The following is a 20787-nucleotide window of genomic DNA, read 5'->3' as shown; positions in this document are numbered from 1 at the left end:
ATCCAATAATATTCTGCACACAAGACAAACATGTTCCATCTTTGTACTTTTTTCCTATGCCCTCATGGGTGAAAGGAATGTCATTTGCTTCATAGGTGACTGTACATAATAATTTTACCAAACATTTTGCTCTTTGCCACCCCTTGTATCAGTCTTCTCTCACCTGTTGTCTGAACACTAAGCCAATGCCTTGTAGGGTAGGTTATGGTTCGTCTCTCTCTCCTGATTTTTTATTAGTCTTAATAACACTGGACTATGTCTCAGATTCCTGTGTTCAAAAAGTATTGGGTAATGCAGTTCAACCACACTTCTTATCTGATGAAGAAAATATCCCAAGTGAGAGAGAGAGGTCCCAGAGATCATGCATGCATGGTTCCTCAGTTTCTCCTTTCCTTTACAGGAACAAGATGTCTTTGGACCAGAGTAATAAATGAGGCCTCTAACTGAAATATGCCAGAATCTTACACAGTGGAAAACATTTTAGTCACAAAACATTTTCATTTGATATTCAAGACTGTCATATATCTCATATAATATTTCTTGGGAATTATGTTGCATAAATCCACTTGTACTAGTCTTGTGCATCATAAGCAATCCTAAAACCCAGAGGTATGCTGTTAAGACTCTTCCACAGATAAGAGCCATTCCTCCTAGCAAATATGAGGATTTAACAAAGGGTTCAGTTACCAATATGGTTAGAAGAAGATTAGATGACATCAACAAATTTTTTCCTTCCCCAACAATATCCTAATAATCACAGATCAATGGGTTTAACTAATTTCCAGCCGGTGACATTTATTTCTATGGTCAGAGTATAAATTATGAATATTCTGTCCTGTGACTATAATTGTTTCATCTTATTTTAATGGATCTCTTTACCATAGTTTCTTTAATGCAGGGTTTATTTTGATTCATCCCTTGGTTGTATGGATTTTGTCAAATAATTATTTTAAGAAGGTCTCAAGGATATTTTTTACCTTGAGAATTCCCACTTTAAACAGTATTGGCAAATTGCTACGAATAATAGCTTGACAGATAAAGTATTAATTTGAGGTAGCCCTCTAACATTAGTCAATTTTACTTTTTTGTGTTGACTGATAATGTTTTAAGCAGGGAGGGCAAATAGGTTCTAACTGAAGGGCAAACCGTGATCAGCTGGTAGCAACTGACTTGAACAGTATATTCCAAGGTAGCATCTGGACTCTGCAGGAAGGAAGACCTTGATCAATCAGCCAAGTCTATCAAAGTCCCAGGAGGGGAGAGAGATGGCGTCAATACCCTGTGATTAGCAGGCCAGCTGGAAGTATCACCTTTTCTAAGGCTCATGGCATTTCTTGAGAAAATTTTTGAAAATAAAAATCCATCTGGATGCAAAGGAATCCATATCTAATGATGTAATTTTGAGGACACAAAAGAGATTTTGCAATAGTTTCACAAATATATGAAGCTGAGGTGGGAGAACTCATAGTAGGAAACACTATGAAATGTCTTCTTTAAAGAGCGGGAAGATAGTAAAGGCATATGAGAGTTATTATTACAATTAATAAGTATGATCAAATAGCTCTCTAGAGCAGCTCATACTTTCCAAAGAAAGAATATGCATTCTTTACAAACATAGGAAACATGATAAACGCAGATTATATGCTAGGCAATAAGGAACTATTTCTAATGTTTAAAAATGCAAACACAGTTTCTAACCCTGATTAAATCAAAGTATAAATCAATATGTAAATTTGGAGGGCTAATGCCCTCCAAAACATGTTGAGAGATTAAATTTAACACTTTTAAATAATAAATTGGTTAAAATGCAATAGCAGAACTTAAAAACTATTTAAATGACCTTTTAGCAAGCCAGTGGGAAGTAGCTAAAGCTGTGCTCAGAGGGGATTTCATAGCCCTACAAATAATGGAGAGAGACAGACAGATAAAATAATTGAATAACTATCTAACATCCAATTGAAAAAGATAGAAAAATTACTGTAGTTAAACCAAAAATTAAAATATAAAATGATGATTAAATTTACTCTAATTTTAATTATAAGATTATTTTTTCCCAAAACAATTCATTCTTTGAAAATCAGTTAACTCTCTAAGAAAATAAGGAGCAATATATAAATACTTTTAGAAAGTATAAGGGTAATATTGCTACAAATGTGAAGTTCCTCTTATTTAATACCTAGATAAGCTACAATTTTTTACAAATAATTTTCAAAGGTCTGAAGAAATAAGATATCTTAAAAGTGTACGTTAAAAAAAAGATGCAGAAAGTAATTGAAAATTCTAAAACACTAATAAAAATTTAAAAAGCAAAAACTATGTTCACTAATAGAGAATCTTTTCCCAAAGGGAAACCTCTAGAATCTAGTTCTTTAGGAATATATCCTTAAAAGACCAACTATTGCTTCCTTGTTTTTATTATGAGATTATATTTATATACTATTCATCTAATTTAAAATAGATAAAAATGCACTTTAAAAACAAGTAAGCAAACAGACAAAATTAAGCCAGTCTCTAGCTTCTGATTGTTTCTCAACTTCTCTCTTATTGTTATTTATTATTATTACTTATTATTAGTCTCTTAAGTCAGGCTTCCTAAATCAAGACACAAGCCTCTTCTCTACATTTCCTCCTAGGTTTAAATGTTGTTTTGTGACTCTCTTTTCTTCTCTGACGCCTCTGAAGTTCATTTTAAATGGGTTTCTTCTGCATCAGAGCACATCACGGAGCAAGTTCAGCAAGACATTGTTACTTAAACAATATCTTTTGCTTCCTGGCAAGCTCCCTGGGGATGAAACTGAATGCAGGATGGTGGGATAGAGATGTTAACTGAAATCCTTCAGCACCTGAATGGTCCTGCTCAGTGCTGACATTATGATACCTGCTCATCATTTTTTCTTCAATTAGTTCAGCTTCCGATTCAGTGACATTTTCTGAAACTCCTTTATGTGCTTGTAACTGTGTTCCTGTATGAATAGGCTAAACACTTCCCCTCAGATCCTCACAGAAATCTATTCAGTAATGACTGCACTGCCTCCCTTTGCATATTAAAAGCTGTCTCCACTTGGTTCTCCAGGTAGCAGATCCTGAACTAGAGTTAAATCTGCAGAATGTTTATTGCAAAGAGCACTTGGGGGTCCAGTCTTAGGGAAGGGAAGGGAAAGAAAGGGGATAGGAGGGAGAAGTCCAGTTGTCCTGTAAGCCCTTTGATGCCTTTGAGACAGACAGACAGACAGACACACACACACACGAAGCCCTAGAGCTATAATGGCCCCCTGAGTTGTTCCTACTGAATAGGGATGTCTATGCTTTCATCCTCCCACAGCCATCAGTTATCAAGTATGGACTATCTCAGGAAGGGCCATGACCTTGTAGGAGGTGATTCTCGACAACTGAAATGATCCCTGAAGGGCTGAGGAGACTGTCTGCTAACAGTCTTCCCAGCAATTGGGGCAACCAGTCCTTCTTTGGAGTGAACTCTGGGCACCATGACTACAAGTGTGCACCATACAAACTCTGTATCCAACGGACTGTAGCAGGGATTTCAACCAGAGTTTCTGGCTCCAGGCTTCAAAGGCCTTCCATCACATCCCGTAGCCTTTTCACGATGGAATGTTCATCTCTGGGGGTGTGGACTGGTCCAGGTGAGGCAGGTGAGAGGCCACTGAGTGGAATCAGCATTAAAGGGAAAAGGATTTAAATTTTGAGTCTCCTGATGGTTAGCTGTGGGACTTCGAGTGTGGCAATCATCAGAGCTAACATATTACTGAGCCTTTATTATGACCATTCTAACAGCTTTATGTGCGTTAAACTATCTGATCCTTTGTCTCCTCGATCATAGGCAATGATACCTCCTAAGCAGTTTTGCCATGTGGATCAGATGAGCTAACATGTTATCTACATCTCTCTATATACAGTGGGCTTGACGCAGATGTCAGTGTGCCCCTCCCTCTCCCCCATCATGCATGAATAATCTAGACTCCCCCCATAAATGGATGGCTCCTGCAGCCCTGACATACGGTAACACTTATAATGATAGTTATTATAGCTCCCATTTATTGAGGGTTTTCCATTCTCAGTCAGTATGCTAAGCCTTTTACATATACAGATTCATTGAGTCCTCATGATACCCCTGCTGGCAGAGACTGAATCCCCTTGGGCTTGTCCTGCCCTGAAAAGAAACCCCAAAGAAGAACATATCTCTTTCCAAACCACTGCCATCGTTGATCACCTCCTCTCTTTCAACACACACACACACACACACACACACACACAATCTTAATTCTCTTTCTTTTTTCACAACTGCCTTCTTATTTCTATTTGCCTCCATCTCTAGAACTATTTAAATTTTTTCTTTTGTTTTATATTCTGAATTCTTACATGCTCAAAAATTACAGTCCCAGAGAGAAAGAAAAAAAAAAACCCCTCTCTCCTTTGCAAAGCTCAGCACGAGTGGGAATCCTGCCACTGAACAGTCTGTCCGTGTTCAATTTTAGCATCATATAATTTCCTGCATAATTGTTTAAATGTCCTCATCCTCATCCCTGTCGCTCGCCCCACACTTTGCTATTTTTTAAAGATAGCATCCAAACTGCATGCCTGGTTCAACAGGGAATTTCACAGAGGGGGAAAAATGCCAGACTGCATCATATGCCTTGAGTTATCGCAACACCTAAGAAGTGTCGTGCAGCCGAGATGGAAGTCTTCCAGTCCTCTGCTGCCTTCGGTGACCTCTCTTCTCTGCCAGCCGCTTCGAGGCCAGGCATGTGAAAATTCCTCATGTGTTTGTGTCATTCGATTCCCAAATATCACATAACCAAAAATATTAAAATAAAACTGCTCATAACATTTTCCTGAACGCCATCTGGGCCCCACTGGAAGCCGAAGTTATCTGTCAAACTCAAGATAACCACATTTTCCCCTCCTTTGTATGTGTTAATGTTTGTCATAATGGATTTCACTTTAATGCCCCAATTACATTTATGACATTCTTTCAACCGAGTGGCACTAATGACTTTCATTATTATTTATGCTCCTCCTTAATTATAAGACTCTCACCTCTCTCATTACACACACTCCTTCATCACCCCCTCACTGGCATACATGCTCTCTGGTATGAGGCTAATGTGCCTTGGCTTCCAATTTCAGAAAACACAATGATTAATTACTCCTGTTAAATCGCCCTACCCTAGGGTGATCAGATTGGCAAAATGAGACGAAGGGCCAGATTGCTACTCCAGAAGGATATCCCAGGACACCTGTCAGAGAGGGAAAAAAAGAGGTGTCCCCAACCCCCCAATAAATAAATGCATGGCATCCATGCTTGTCTTAGCTGTGGGATGAGTCACAAGGAGAGGAAATTATAAATGAAAATAAAATAACAAGGCTTTGGTATATGAATGCCCTGCCTTGCCTTGTAGTTGGTGGTAGTTAGACTCAGGGAAGTGACTAAGAACTAAGCATCCTGTCATGCAGTATGGTACTCCTTCTGTGAACTAAAATTGTAGCCAGAAAGAGTCAACCTGGTTTGGTAGATGGCAAATGTTGTACCAATTCTTTCAGCATCTCCATCAAGAAAAGGAATTGGCTTTCTGCCCCTTAATTCTGGGCTGGGCATATGATTTGATGAGCCAAAAGAATGTGGCAGAAGAATTTGTTCCCAGCCTGGGTCCCAAGAGGTCTGACAACCTCCACTCTGTTCTCTTGGTACCTCTGCTATTTCCACAGGAACAAACCCAGCCTCCCCATGTGGAGAAAGGCCCCACTGTCCCAGACAGCCCTGGGTGACTTAATTACTAAATGCGGTTACAGGAGCAAGCCCAGCCAAGATCAACCAAATCTGTAACACACCACCCAGGTAAATCCAGCTCACATTGCTGGTCTGTGGAATCCTGAGCTCAGGAAATGCTTTTGTTGGAAATGTTTCAGGATGGGTCATTACGCAACTGGAGCTAACTGGTATACCTGTCACAAGAACTATCCCTGGAATGGAATCTCTGTTGAAGCTTGAGGAGAAAACTGATCATTAAGGAGAACTTATTTTGCTCTAGGTAGAAAAATAAATGAACTCAGCCAATCTGAGTAAGGAGCTTGTATTCTTATCTTTTGTACCTTATAAAGGAGAAAACAGGCCCAGAGATGGCACATCAGACCTATAAAATAATGTACACAAGATCTCAGAGGAGAAAGCAAGGTTCAAACCTAGTACTGTTTGGCTCCAAAGCTGATACATGGCCAAGTACCACCCTTGTTGGCACACAGATTGAGACCACCTCCCCATCAGAAGCAGCATGTCCTGTGTGCCCTGTGCTTTTCCCACTGCTCCAGCAAGGGCTTGCAAAAGAGACGGCAGGGGGAGGGAAGGCGGGAAGGATGGCACGATCTCTTGATTCTGTCCTCATCGGGAAGCAGAGTTGGCCCCTCCACATCTCTTTCGTAAGCTGATGGACTTGAGAAGAGTCAGAGGCAACTGCTTAAACCACAGCCAAAGGCATATCCAGGCAGAGCCGTGAATTTTGTCAAAAGCTGCACTTCAGTGTATAAAACGCATTTGCTCAGAAGTATGAGTTATGGTTAAAAAATCTGCATATCTGCTTAAAGAACCAAGCCTTTTTTAGAACAGCCCCTAGAATCACTGCCATTAGTATGCTGGCCCTTTGCTCTTTCTTTGTAGAAAATTTTCCACCTCAAATCAGTGTCTTAAAAAGCAAGTTCAAGTCTCACTGCTTTTCTTCCCCCCTCTGCTGAGAAACTGAGTATGAATCCCTTTTCTTAAACTGTGCACCAAAACTGATCTACAATAAACACAAGTTGAAAAATAACAGTTGACAATTTAGAAGGTTCTCAAGTAATCTGTTGTCTAATTTGAAATAGATTTCCTCCTATCTCTTGTTTTTATTTACTCTGACCTGTTTCAAATTTCACGTGTATAAAATTCTGTACACCATGTAACAGTATTCAAAATATTTACGCACTTAAAAAAAATTTTACTCTTCCCTGGCCTTTGACTCAAGGCCGAGCCCCGTGGCTACCTAGGTATGGGGTCCCTTAGCCCTAATCAATCTCTGTGATAATAATGGAGATTAACTGATTTCCAAGATCTCTCTGAAGTCTGTAAAATTCATAGTTTTATATAGAAAGGTATCTCTACTTTACCTACTTTGGATGAATTTGGATTTTCTAATTTAAACTTTGTAAAAGTAGAATACATTTGCATATTGAGCTCTCCCAAGAGATCTTTAGTAGGCTTAATTTTGGAGGTCAAAATGTTCCCGGAATTTGACACAACATTGTAAAATGATTATAAATCAATAAAAAATGTTAAAAAAAAAGGAAAAAAAAAAATCTTCCCAGAACAGAGTCCTAGCATCAGATGCTTACATCTGGAGGGAAAACTGAAGGAGACTATTGATGTGGCTTCCATGGTCTCCCCCACTGGACTCTGTGGCCTGGGGATAATGTCAGACCAATGAGTTTCATGCAGAAACCTGCACAAGACAGGTGGGAAGGCCCAATGCTCACCTAGACTAGAGATGCTAATGATCTCTCTATGTAATTCTTCCCTAGTTCAAGTCATCGTGTCCCTGTAGTAAGTTAAATACCACTCACAAATTCTTCAGCACGTGAGGTTCTAAGTTCCAAAGTTTTATGAGTCACAACACCCTTAGAACATTGAGTCCAGTGACAAATATTAACCCTGTTTTCTGATAGGCTACATCAGAATCACATGGATAGTGTCGTGAAAATATATGGTCTCTCATTCTGACCCAGGACATTTTAATTTATTAATGCTGGAATGGAGCCAAGGATTCTGTGTTGTTCATAAGCACTTGAGATTTTGAGATTCACTGTACTGTGAATTGTTTCATGGGAGGAGATGAAACAATTAAATGAGTTTTATTCTAAGAGGCCAAAACGCTATCCTACATTTTGTGCCCACTCCTTGATATCTATTACTAAAGAGATTTGGGAGATTAACAACATTAAAGTAAAAAGTAACCATGAATTTTGAGTTTTAGCTATGGAAACTCCTTGCTGTGTGACCTCAAATCATCAATTTATCTGGGTCTCCATTTCCTCACCTATAAGATTAAGTATTAGACAAGACAATGGTCACTATCTTTGATCAGATGACAGGGTGTCCTTATTACTTCTTCCAGAGTCACTGCAGCTGTGAGTCTGGGCAGTGGTTGAATAGGCCAGGCCACACACAACGGCTCCTTGAGCCGAGCACTCCTCTTTGATTTGTTTACCATGTTAAAGAGAATTGTGTCTGGAGAAAGGGCTCCAATGATAAAAGTCTGGACAAGATGTCTCCAAGGGCCATTCTGGCTCTGCTGTTTGTACAAATAGCCGTTAAAAGGAGAATTACACCAGAACAGGATCACTTGAGAAGTAAGGCTGATAACACAGTCAGACCCACGGTTACGGAGCAATTAGTAGCAGCTCTGTCTGAAAGACGTACAGCAAAGCGTGGTCTCTCATTGATTTCTGTAGCTGTTAGAACTAACTCCCTAAGCTAAGGAAACAAGCCTGGCAATCATGATTAGAACTCAGTAATTGTGGCCCTTTACTTTTCATGCTGTGCCTCTGTTGTTACACAAGGCAGAGCCCTAGCAATGGTTGGTACATAATAACATCTCACAACACAACATCAGTACCCAGAGAAGGCAGCCTAGAGTCTTTCCCTATTCATTCTTTTTAAGATCTTGCTCACATGCTGCCTCATGAGGGGAACCACATGTCCACTCAGGGAAGAATTAATGATTCATAAACCTGAGTCTTCTCAGCATCTAATGTGAATAGTAAGTTAAAATAACAATAGTAAAAATAATTTCTTCTATGGGTTAGGCTGTCTTTCTCATCTCAGGAATTAACCTATGTCTTACCCAAATAATAATCTGGTACATAAACATTTTCACTTAAATCTTTCTTTCTCTACCATCAGACTGAGGGCTGTCTGGAATTTAGCGATCTTTTTGGTTGATGAATAAATAAGTAAATTAATGGATACTTTATTTATTCCTTCTATGTTCTCATTCTTCCAATCCTCATAAATTCTCTTGGCTCCAAATCAAGGTTGCTAATTCTGATTCAGTTACTCAGTGAGGCTGTGCTCTAATAAAAGCAAAAGGCACTGGGGTATTAACCAAGATGGCAGCACAGAAAGACTCTGAGCTCACCTCCTCTCGTGGGCACACCAGAACCACAACCATCTGCAGAACAATATCATCTATGAAAAAGACAAAGACCTACCAGAAAAGCTCTTCTACATCCAAAGACACAGAAAAAGGACCACAGTGAGACAGGTAGGAGGGGCAGACTAGCGATATAATCAAAACAAAAGGCACTGAAGTATGCTGGACCAGTGGACGAACTCATCAGATATTTACCTCCTCAAAGACAGACATGTTAGCTTCCCTATCTCCAACCAGTGCAAGTATACATGAAATGTTTTAGAACCAAACTTTCTTGCTTCCTGGATCCACTGTACGATCTCATCTCCTCTGAAACCCAAAGCACAAGTTTCACTCTTAACCTTTTCTAAATTTTTCAATGGTTTTGGTTCCCAAGTTTAAGGCTTCAAAGTCTGTTAGCTTTCTGAGGACATGCACGCCACACCTCTGTTCTAGACAGCACCCTGCAAAGTGGGCCTCAGTCATCTTCCCCAGAAAATTAAAGATCATCAACTGAGCAGGGAGAGGGTAATTGGGAAAATACAGAGAAACCTTTCTACTGGAGTGGTGCCCACCGTCATGGAGGGGTTTGTGTTTTCAAGTTACAAGGGATTTAAACTTGTAAGCAGGGCTTTATTCCCTCTACTGCTAATCTCTAACTGTGTGATGCCGAACAGTTCCTTATACTGTTTAGGATTCAGTTTCCTTATCTGCAAATTAGGAGTATTTATAGCATTTCTGTCCCAGTATTTTTATTACTATTTAAATAAGTTAATCATTATAAAGTACTCAGTATTGTACAAGGGATTGTTGTGATGACAAAAGAAACTTTCTAAGTACAGAAAATTTTAATTAGATATTAAACTTTATTCTTTGTCTGGTTAATGCACTGAATTCTAAAAATAGGTTTTTAATGTTAAAGCATCTTATCATTTCTGAGGAGACCCTGATATTCAAAATTAATGTGTGATTTGTCTTGTATTTTACTCGTGAAGGACCCTAAAGGCAGTATCAGACAACAGTAATAAAGAGAATAATGTGGATAATGTGCAAAAATAGCTGCAAATATTTGACTCCTTGTGTCAAAGATGGTTTGTAATATGGCTTTGCTCTTCTTCCCAACAAGAGGTGAACTTCTTAGGTCTTGCTTTTCCCCAGTATGATAATCAAATGAATATTTAGATCATTTATGTTTAATGCAACTTTCAATGTGGTTGGGTTGAAATCTACCACTTTAATATTAGTTTTCTATTTATCCCATTCTTTAAAAAAATTTTTAAATTTATTATGAATAAATTGAGTACTTTTATGATTTCCTCCTATACTCCCAAAAGAGGTGAACTTCTTGAATCTGGACGGGTTGTGACTTTCTTTGGCTAGTAAACTGCAGCAAATACGAGTAAGTGGCCATTTCAAGTCTAGGCCATAAAAAAATAAGCTTTCCATTCTTATTGTTGACTTTCTTAGATGTCTGCCCAGCCACTCTGAGAACCAGCACAGGGAGGCTCCTGGAGAATGGGCATAGACACGTGGCTCTGTTGCCTCCCTCTCCCCTCAGTCAGTAGCTGGTCAACTCTCAGCGGCAGAGCTATCTGTCTGAACTGCGGCTAAGCAACATATTCCAGAGGAAGCCCAGCTGAGTTGAGGCTAAACTTTCAACACACAGAATCATGAGCTGAAGAAATGGTGGTTGTTCTATGCCACTAGGCATGAAGGTGGCTTATGACACGGCAGTAACCAACTAATACAAAGGGCATGGGTTTTGGGATGTGCCACTCAGATATTTAATAGGAGTTTCTAATCTGCATCAGTATACTGACAGCATGTTTCGACACTGTGTATTAAACTAAATTTTCCCTAATTGTGAGGTAGTCACTCTTCCCCTGTGACTAGGAAAACCTAGTAAGTACAGGAGTCAGATAGATTTGACTTGACTACATAGTTCATGTTTTATTCCAATTTAAAAAATAACCTCAAGCTTATTGTAAAAGGCAAGGAGAGCCTCACCATCATCACATACACATGGCACACATATAAATAAAAACATCTTCATGCTTAATTCTTCTATAAAGTCCTAGAGACATTCCTAGCTTGGTCTGTAGGGCTGCAAGGTTGCAAGGTGAAGGTTTTTAATTATACAATGTATAAGAGCAGACCCAAAGCTAGAGAGTAAGGAGAATATGATGGAAAGCCTTGCTATCATTCAGTGAAAAACAATTCTGTCCTATCACAAAATTTCTTACTGTCCTCAGCTTGGTGAATGCCATCAAGTTTAATTAAATAATGTCCACAAAACGCAGATTGTTCCCTAGAGAAAGGCTATCTTATCAGAAGACGCTCTATACAACCAGTGGTACAAATACGTGTGCCAATGCCGATTCTCTCTCTCTTATGTCCGTCCGCTCTTCTTTCCTCCTTCCCTCCCTCTTTTCATTTTCCTCTTCAATGTGAACCATCTACTATGGTTGTAAATGAACAGCTTTGTTGATCGCCCACATTCCTGTTTTGAATAAAGCTGTACTTTTTGTGAAGCCTAGTTTTCTTAATGAGTGCACAGTCAGAAAGGTAGCACAGGACAGTCTTGGGCAATGTCGTCCAGTCAGCAATTTTGTATGTAATCAAAGAAATGCTAAGTGGTAGGAAGGCCAAAGGGGGAGTGGGGAATGTAAAGACCAAAAGAGACAGAGGAAGTGACAAAAATGAAACCTACATTCTGTCACAACCTGGGAAACAATGAAAATCTCAAACAATATCAAATAGTATCAAAGACCAACCTAAAAGTGTAAGTGAGAAGAACATGAGGACTCTCAAAAGCTTAAGAACCTTAAAACAGATTTTATATTTGGTATTTAAAAAGGTATTTGGGGGAAAAAAAGCTATTTGTAAGTTTTTTGAGCTTTATTTGCTCTGTAAAGTAATATAAACATGAGGTTCTAATTTGATCTGTAGTGATATTGTTAAATGAGAATGAAAGGTTTGCCTCCCTTCCCTCCTGGCCCAGTTTTACTCCCTAAGAGTAAACATAACCATCGCAGTTGATCAACACCGTAACCTAACCTGGGATTTCTTTTCACTGCCCTTTTGAGTTGTTCAACTGGATCCCTGAGTTGAATCTGTCACATTCCCTCCTCCCTCTCTTTCTTCTTCATTTTACTTTGTTTTATTTTGCTGGGGTTCATTTTTTTTCCCCCAAGAAAGTTAATGGAAATTCAACGTCTGAGTCTGTATTTGAGTTAAATCTTCGATTTGTCCTCACAGTTGGTTCAGGGCTTGTCAGTGAGAAAGACTCTCTCTGGGAATTCAGCCTCCATGCTGCAGAGCATCTCAGGGAAGAGCACTGGAAGATGACAGACAAAGGAGAGAGAGAAAGACCCAACATGGAGGAGCACTAGGCACGTGGTGAAGGCTTCCAGCTCAGCCTAGCTGCTGGCGGGGCCAGCAAATCCCAGCTGATTCAGATGCTGGAGAACCAACCAGTTGAGCCCTACCCTAATTCCATGCACAGATTCAAGGGAAATCATAAACAGTAAATCACCATTTTAAGTCACTAGAATTTGGGAGTATTTCTTCCAGAGCAGGTTGTCCACACTTCCACTGAGCACTCTCATTTCCCTCAGGAAGATGATCTTATCTCTTCTGAGGGGATCCCTTCCATTTCACTCTGCAGGTTGAATGAGCTGTATCCATAACTCTTTATACAGAAGGACTGGGAAACAGAGATGTGGTGACTGATAAAACTGTTCCATAGTTTTTAAATGAACAATTTTGGGTTTTATCTTTTCAGACTGTCTGAACTTCACCTCTCCAGTTTTGAATCTTCCTGTTCAAAGAGCATTTCTCATCTCTCTCAGCCACTCCCCAAGACCACTATTGGCTATTTCTTCCTGCTCAAGTTTATCCATCCATCTGTTTTTATCCTCTTGTTATTTTCCAGAAATTTGTCTAAATTCTCAGTGCTGACAAGGACATATTTTTATCTGTCTTTTCCAAGTTGTTTTTATTCTTCCATTGAAGACAACTTCCATTCACAGTCTTTGATTCTAAGTATACAATCATTGTTATTCATCACCTCTGTAACATTGAAATTGCAAAGATATATCGAAAACACTGCTTGATCTTAGTACATTTTCATGTCCTAACCAGGCAGTTACATCCAGAATAGCAAATAGCCATATCTGTCTACCTAGACATCTAGGTATGTGTTATCCCTTCAAACCCTGAATTATGATTTGTTCCTTTGTCCATAACATGAACATGTTGAAGAATTTAGCTTCCTGACAGTTGTCTTTTGTCAGCACCTACAATGGTTTTTAGATAAACTTTAAGATGGTTCATGATCCAGTGCTTTTCTTAGTTTTTGCTGTTGTTGTTTGCAGTAATTTGAGTTTTGCTTTCTTCCTCTTTCTAGATTATTCAAGATCATCCTTTGGTCACCTGTGATAATTGGGTTAAGTGTCCTCTAGATGGCGAAGCTAGATGATAAACTGCATTTAGTTTTTGGTCAGCAAAGTGGTTAAGGGTAAGAGTGGGAAAAGTGGTCATGACAATCATGTCCAGTCAGTCACTGTAGACTCTAAATTCCAACACCAGTCTTACTTCCAGCCCTCCTTTGCATATATCCTGATCACCAAACTGGAGTAGTGTCTACTTGTAAAAGATAACTACTGTTGTTAGGCTCCCATGTCTTTACTCAGGAGATTTCTCCAATCTGAATGGCATTTTTAACTCTTTGCCTTTAAAAAAAAAAGAATCCTCCGAGGTCAACTTAAAACCCTGCCACATTCAGGAAGCCAATGTCATTCTCCCAGCTGAATTTTCTCTCTTTCTCTTCTGAATAATTAGTCGTAAGACAGCATCTATTACTTTTTATTGTTTCTTGTTACACGTGGATGATTTTAGCTTCTTTTCTCTTTATTAAAAGGATTATGATAGCTCCAGTATCTCAAGACTTTGGGGTCTGTTTCTGTTGCCTGGGTTCTTGTGGCTGCCTTCAACGAGGCATCTTCATTATACTTGTACAATTATTTTTAGAGATGGTATCATGTTATGAATAAAGGTGTGATCCTCTACAGAGGATCTGTACTTGCTTTCCCCAAGTACTTGAAGGCACTATTTATCTTAAACCACCTTAAATCCAAGTCATGAGGCTCCTTGGACTGCCCAGTCTATATGAAACTAGGCTATAAAGATGCCCAAGATAACCTGATTCGGTCTTATCCCAAGGATGTAGTACTTTAGGGAATGAGATAATTGTAGGACTGTGTTTCCCACATTGTGTGAGGACGGATCATTAGTTCCTTTTCTGTTTCTCGGGGGATGGTGTTAAAAGGAAAGTTAAAATTTTCAGGATCAGTAAACAGCTTCAAAGAAAAGTTAAATTCTTCACCTTTCAGTTTCCATTTTCCCTTCAATTTTGGTGGGGGCAGTATCCTATTTTGTCAGTTTTTGGATGCTATCAACTTAAAAAATATTTCACTTAGCTCTGGAAAAAAACTTTATGGGAACTCAGAAGTGTTCACAGTATAATGTCTATATGGCTCCAATTCTCTATTAAATTCTACCACTTATAAATTTGTGTGTCTGTCAGTTAAACTATGAGATTGTAGGCTCCTTCAAACCAAGGGCAATTTTTTTTTCACTTTCTTATCCCCTCCTGACTACTTCATAGAAATTTTAAGTAAGTTCACATTTAAAAAATTTTTGTCATTATTTATGTTTTTCTATAATTTGTCCATAAAGTTGTTCAGAATATTATATTATTATCTTTTTTAAATAAAGGTACAATCTCTAGTTATGTTCCTTTTTTTCCTTATTTAGATTTGTTACTGAGCCTTCTCTTATTGCTCCTTGAATATTCTTACCAAGACTTGTCAATTTAATAGTCTTTCAAGGAATTGTCCTTTTGACTTTGTCAATGCCTTCTGATGTGTTTTTTTCTATTTCTTTATATTCTAAGCTTACTTTTACTATTTTCTTTCTCTATCTTCTCTACTTTCCTAAAATTAAATGTGTTTTTAAAAAAATTCTTAGTATAAATATTGTTTATTATTTATGTTTAAGCAGTCTTCTTTTCTAATATATGCATCTTGGGCTATGAATTTCACTCTAAGCATGGCTTTAATGGCATCTAAGTTCCATTGTGATACCTTCTTTTTCCCATGGGTTACTCAGAAATGTACTTTTAAATTCCCAAACATAAGAAATAATCAGACATTCCTTTGACATGAGAATGGATAAACTGCTGAATAGTCATAGGATAAAATGCTACTGTCAATTACAGTGAAGGAGTTTCTGTTACACAGAGTGACATGTACTAATATCAACAGTACTGCTGATCAGAAAAAATTGTAAACACTCTCATCTATGCATACAGATTACACATAAACAGATACACATCTTAAAAACACAGACCAAACTAAAATACCATAGGGTGTTAAACACTGGGATAGTGGTCATCGGTATGGGAGGTGGCAGCTATGATTGGCAAGTTTCAAGAGGTGGCTTTCAGAGTGACAGTGATGTGCTAGTAATCTCTGTTATTAAACCTTAGTGGTGGTTTACATGGATGGGTTCATTTTGCATCTTGTCATCATTCTGTACAATTATAATTATGCAATTTAATGTTTGTAAGGTGTGCTTTGATGAAAGGCTTGAAAGAGTGTTGAATTTATTCCATAAATGTTTTTGAGGCATTTCTATCAGCAAGATACTACACTGAACAACAGCAGGTATAAATGGTGAATAAGATACGGCTTTTACCTTTACAACATCATAACGTATAATAGAAAAAAGAAATCGTACACCTATTTTATTATATTGAAATTATATAATTGTTTTACCTATTGAAAGACGTGTCATAAAAAGGAAAAATATGGGACTTTAGACACAGGAGAAACAAAGGAAGTTTCTGTCTATTGGGAGAATTTAAGATTTGATGGGGGAAATAGCAGTAGAGTTGGGTGCCCAAGGTTGGGTAGGTTGAAAAGTGGAGCAAATCATAACAAGAACTATTTACTGAACAACTGCCGTGTACAGGCTTGAACTCGTTTAGCCTTTACAACAATCTTGAACAGGTACTATTCATTTTACAGTTAAGAAGCCAGAGTTCTCATAAATGGAATAACCTGCACACAAGTAGCCTTTAAAAGGAGAGTCAAGAGTCAAACCCAGGTCCATCTGGCTACAAAGTTTTGGTTTCTTTCCCTCCTGTGAGAAGGACAAGTCAACAGGGGGAAGAGTGAGCACAGAGTTTCTTAAGAAAGTTAAGTACAGGGCACAGTCTGGGGAAACAGAATGTTTCAGCTGATTGTGTCGTATTTTGAGGAAAAGCAGTCCCTGGAGCACCTCCCACCCTGCCCATTCTGTGCCACACGATGGGGACTGAGGAGGGACGAGCTACTTCACAGGCTCATGGTAGGGTGAAGGGGGAAACAGAGAGGATCGCCTCTATGTTTTTGAAATCTACAGTCCTAATCTTGGGCTTGGAGGGCTGACATTCTGCCAATTAAAGTAGACTCTTAAATGTTGTTTGTTTGATGCCAGGGGCATCTGGAAATAGAAAGTGTGAACAGAATACAGAGAGAAAGGGCAAGCTCTGGGAGTTTCACCCACTTCTTTGTTCGTAGTTGATGCAGGTGTTAATTGGAGATTATCCACTTATTTCTCAGAAGAAAAAAATAGAAAGACTGGTGTTCTGGGTCTGACTTGCACATTGCCCTTGAACTTCAACCCCTCTTTGGGAGGCTGTCAACTGGCAAATTGGATGCTGAATCTATCTTTGGCTAGTAAACATAAAGGGGAAAAGAACGAAACAGAGCAAATTAAAATAAAGCCTTTATTTAATAAGGGACATGCGAGAGATGGTCTCTTCTTCATTTGCACATTTGCTCCATCACTCCTGGGGCTTTCCCGCACACCTCACCTCACTCACCTGCATCACCTCCCAGCCCCAGTGAGCACGCGAGTCTCCCACTTCTGAGTGAAGGGTAGCGTTAAAGCACCTACACTTGAGTCAGCGTACATGCAATAGAATCCTGGCTAGCTGTGACCTTGAGTAAGTTATATGTGCTACTTCATCTGCTTTCCCATCTGCAGAATGGGAGAATATATCTCCTTGGTGTTACTGTGTATAAAGTTCTCAGCACAGTGCCTGACATAAAGTAAACTCCCAATAACTACCAGTGTACTTTGCTTTGGTTACTGCTGTACTCGCACAGTCTGGGGCCCAGCATATTAGAGCCGTCACCCTTTTCATGATGCCACGGTTCCCAGGGCCTTTCCACTCTGCTTCCTTCCTCCTGTATTGACTGGGCTCAAATATTTGAGCAAAGCTAACTTTCTCTAACACATGAGCTCTGGCCCTCAAGTAAACACTCAGTGTGATAAATACGCTCCACTAAGAAACTCATCCTTGCTAACTAGGGAAAGACAGAGGTTGTGTTGTGGACCAACCACTCCCATTTTCCCAGCAAGTCTTCTGATGCCACTTTTTTTTTTAATTAAATACACACACACACACACACACACACACATACATACATACCCAAAGCAATGACTGATGTTTTTAAGTCCCACCTGCAATACCATTAATCCTTTGGTTCAAATAAAATTACATGATTCCTAACTTAACAGAATATTGCCTAACTTTCATTTTGGCTACTTAGGTAGCATACTAGTGTAAACCAATTCTGATTTTTCTACTAGTGTTTTAGATAGAGATACACAATCTAATGACAGATCCTATACTAAAATGCAGCAGAGAATTCTGAGGTCTTAACAATTATGCAGTTTTACACTAAAGATCACGCTGGGTGTAAAAGAGAAATGGAGTTCTTGAAGTCTTACAGTTCTTTGTTACAAATGCCTCAAAGTTTAATACCTTATTAAAAACATAATACTAAGACTTATAATCAAGTCAGTAAGTGTGCAGCATTAGTGTTGCTTCTGTGGTGATGATTTTCACCACCAAGCAAGTTCTGACTTACTGTGCATAAAAATCAAATATTATGTGTAAAAAACTTTTAATTTAATTCAAAAGTGACCCAAACAGAGTAAATTAACTGCCATTACATTTTTGCCAAATATTGCTGGATTGATAAATAAAATAAAAAACTTATTTTTACCTACAAATTACAAAATAATTCATAATTTTGCCAGGTTATTATTCACAATTACCAAGACATGGGAACAAATTAAGAATCTTTTGACAGAGGAATGGTTAATGAAAATGGTTAAAAAAGAAATATATATTTATGCAATGCAATTTAGCTTTTAAAAAGATAGAAATCCTGCCATTTGTAAAGACATGGGAGAAACTGGAAATCATTATCCTAAGTGAACTAGGCCAAAGAGAGAAAGATAAAATACTACATGGTATCACTTCCTCGTGTAATCTAAGAATATATAAATATATAAAGACAGAAGTCTAATTCATAGAAACAGAGAGTAGAACGGTAGCTGCCAGGGGCTAAGAGTTGGAAGCAATGGGGAGAGGTTGGTAAAAGGGTACGAACGTTCAATTCAGCTCAAAGATATGTAAACCCTGAGGACATAATGTCTAACATGGTGACTATAGTTGATAACTCTATAATGTATAACGGAAATTTGCTCAGAGTAGAACATAAGTGTTCTCACCAAAAAAAAAAAAAAACATAAAAGGTAAATATGTGAAATGATGGCTGTGTTTATTAACTTGATTATGGGAATCCTTTTATAGTGCATACCTACACTGAGTCATGTTGTGCATTTTAAATATATTACAATTTTGTCAAGCATAACTTAATTAAACAAATATATATATAATGAATATATAGTACACACTTATATATTTATATAACATAATTTTTTTAAATTTAAAAATACATATCTTACACATGAAATATGTACATTATTTTCTGCTTTGTAGCATTCACAGTTGGAGCCACCTGATCCTTGGCTTTTCTCTGTGAGAATCTTTTCGATCGCCAGATCAATCTCTTCACTTTTTAAAGTCTATTCAGATTTCTATTTCTCACTGACTCTGTAGCATGTGTCTTTCTAGAAGTGCATACATTTTACTCGCGCTATCTAATTTGCTGGCATACAACTGTTATAGTCTTTCCTTATGACCTCTTTTATTTCCATATGGCCCATATTAATGCCCCTCTTTAATTCTTGATTTCAGTAATTTGAGCCCTCTCTTTTTTTCTTGGCTGGTCTAGCTGAAGTTTTGTCAGCTTTGTTGAATTTTTTAAAGAACCAACTTTTGATTTTTTTTTAAATTTTTCTATTTCATTAATTCTCACTCAAATCTTGATCATATCCTTTCTTCTTCTTCTTCTTCTTTCATTAGATGCACTGTAATCTCTTTATCCAGCATATTCAGGTAGAAGGCTAGGTTACTGAGTTGTGATCTTTTTTTCTTCATATAGGAGTTTAGAGCTGCAAGTTTTTCTCTAAGCACAGCTGTATCCCCTAAGTTTAGTTATAAAGTGTTTTTATTGTCATTCACCTCAAAGTATTCCCTAATTCCCTTTGATTCTTCTTTCAGTTATTGGTTATTCAGAGGGTATTATTTCATTTCCAATTGCTAACTTGGTTTCTGCTCTTCATTTCTGATTTCCCATTTCTCAATCTCATTGTGGTGGGAGAAGTTACGTGCATGTTTTCAATCTTTTTACATTTTTTGAGGTTTGTTTTGTAGCATTTGACATCTTCTGGAAAATGTTCTATGTGCATTTAAGAAAAATGTGTCTTCTGCTATTGATGAGTGAAGTGTTCTCAAGGTGTCTTTTAGGTCTGATTGATTTCTAGTAGTGTCCAAGTTTTCTATTTCCTTGTTCATCTTCTGTCAAATCGTTCTAGCCATTATTAAAAGTGTGTGAAATATCCAACTATTACCGTTAAACTGCCTGTATTCACTTCAATTCTATCAGTTTTTGCCTCACGTATTTTGGGGGCTCTGTTACTAGGTGCATACATGTTTATAATCGTTATATCTTCCTGAAGGATTGAACCTTCTATCATTATAAAGTGCTCCTTTTTAGCTCTAGTGACATTTTAATTTTATTGTGAAGTCTGTTTTTTCAGATATTCCTGTAGCCACTCCCACTTTCTGATGGCTTCTATTTGCATCACACATCTTTCCCCATCCATTTACTCTCAAACTATTTCTACCTCTGAACCTCAAGTGTGTGTCTTGTAGACTTCAAATAGTTGGATTCTATTTTTTAATCCAGTGTGATAATCTCTGCCTTTGGTTGAAGCGTTTAATCTGGTCACATTTAACATTATGATTAATATTGGATATATGTCTGCCATTTTACTGTTTGTTTTCTTTGCATCTTCTATCTTTTTAGTTTCTCTAGCTTTCCTTTACTACCTTCTTTTGCATGAAGTGCATTAATTCTAGTATAGCATGGTAATTCCTTTAATTATTTTCTCACTATTATTTTGAGTTATTTTCTTAGTTATATTCTAGGACTTATTCTGCTAAATTCTTGAGGAACTTTTCAGCTTTTGTCCTGTGATCCCCTAAGTGCATCTCTGTGCTAACTAACCTTATGCTTGCAATGTTGCTGATGTTGAAAGGTAATGGGATATGGATGCTTGCAGGGCAGCAGTATTTGTGTGTCTA

At 38.0% G+C, this 20787-nt stretch overlaps 1 protein-coding gene and 1 long non-coding RNA gene across 14 annotated transcripts in view; both read right to left on the bottom strand.

Moving 5' to 3' along the window:
- The window catches only part of ARPP21 (cAMP regulated phosphoprotein 21), a 425580-nt gene that overhangs the window by 167490 nt on the left and 237303 nt on the right, over window positions 1-20787 (bottom strand). The gene's annotated exons all lie outside the window — the stretch shown is intronic.
- LOC140686557 (uncharacterized) lies at window positions 6074-7605 on the bottom strand. The gene is made up of 2 exons (XR_012060382.1): window positions 7519-7605; window positions 6074-6445 (listed from the first exon to the last, which is right to left on the bottom strand). It is a non-coding gene; the product is annotated as an uncharacterized lncRNA (long non-coding RNA).

Source organism: Vicugna pacos, chromosome 17 (genome assembly GCF_048564905.1).
Source record: "Vicugna pacos chromosome 17, VicPac4, whole genome shotgun sequence".
NCBI lineage: Eukaryota > Metazoa > Chordata > Mammalia > Artiodactyla > Camelidae > Vicugna > Vicugna pacos.
The sequence above is the reverse complement of the archived record's forward strand: the minus strand, read 5'-3'. Positions and strand labels throughout refer to the sequence as shown.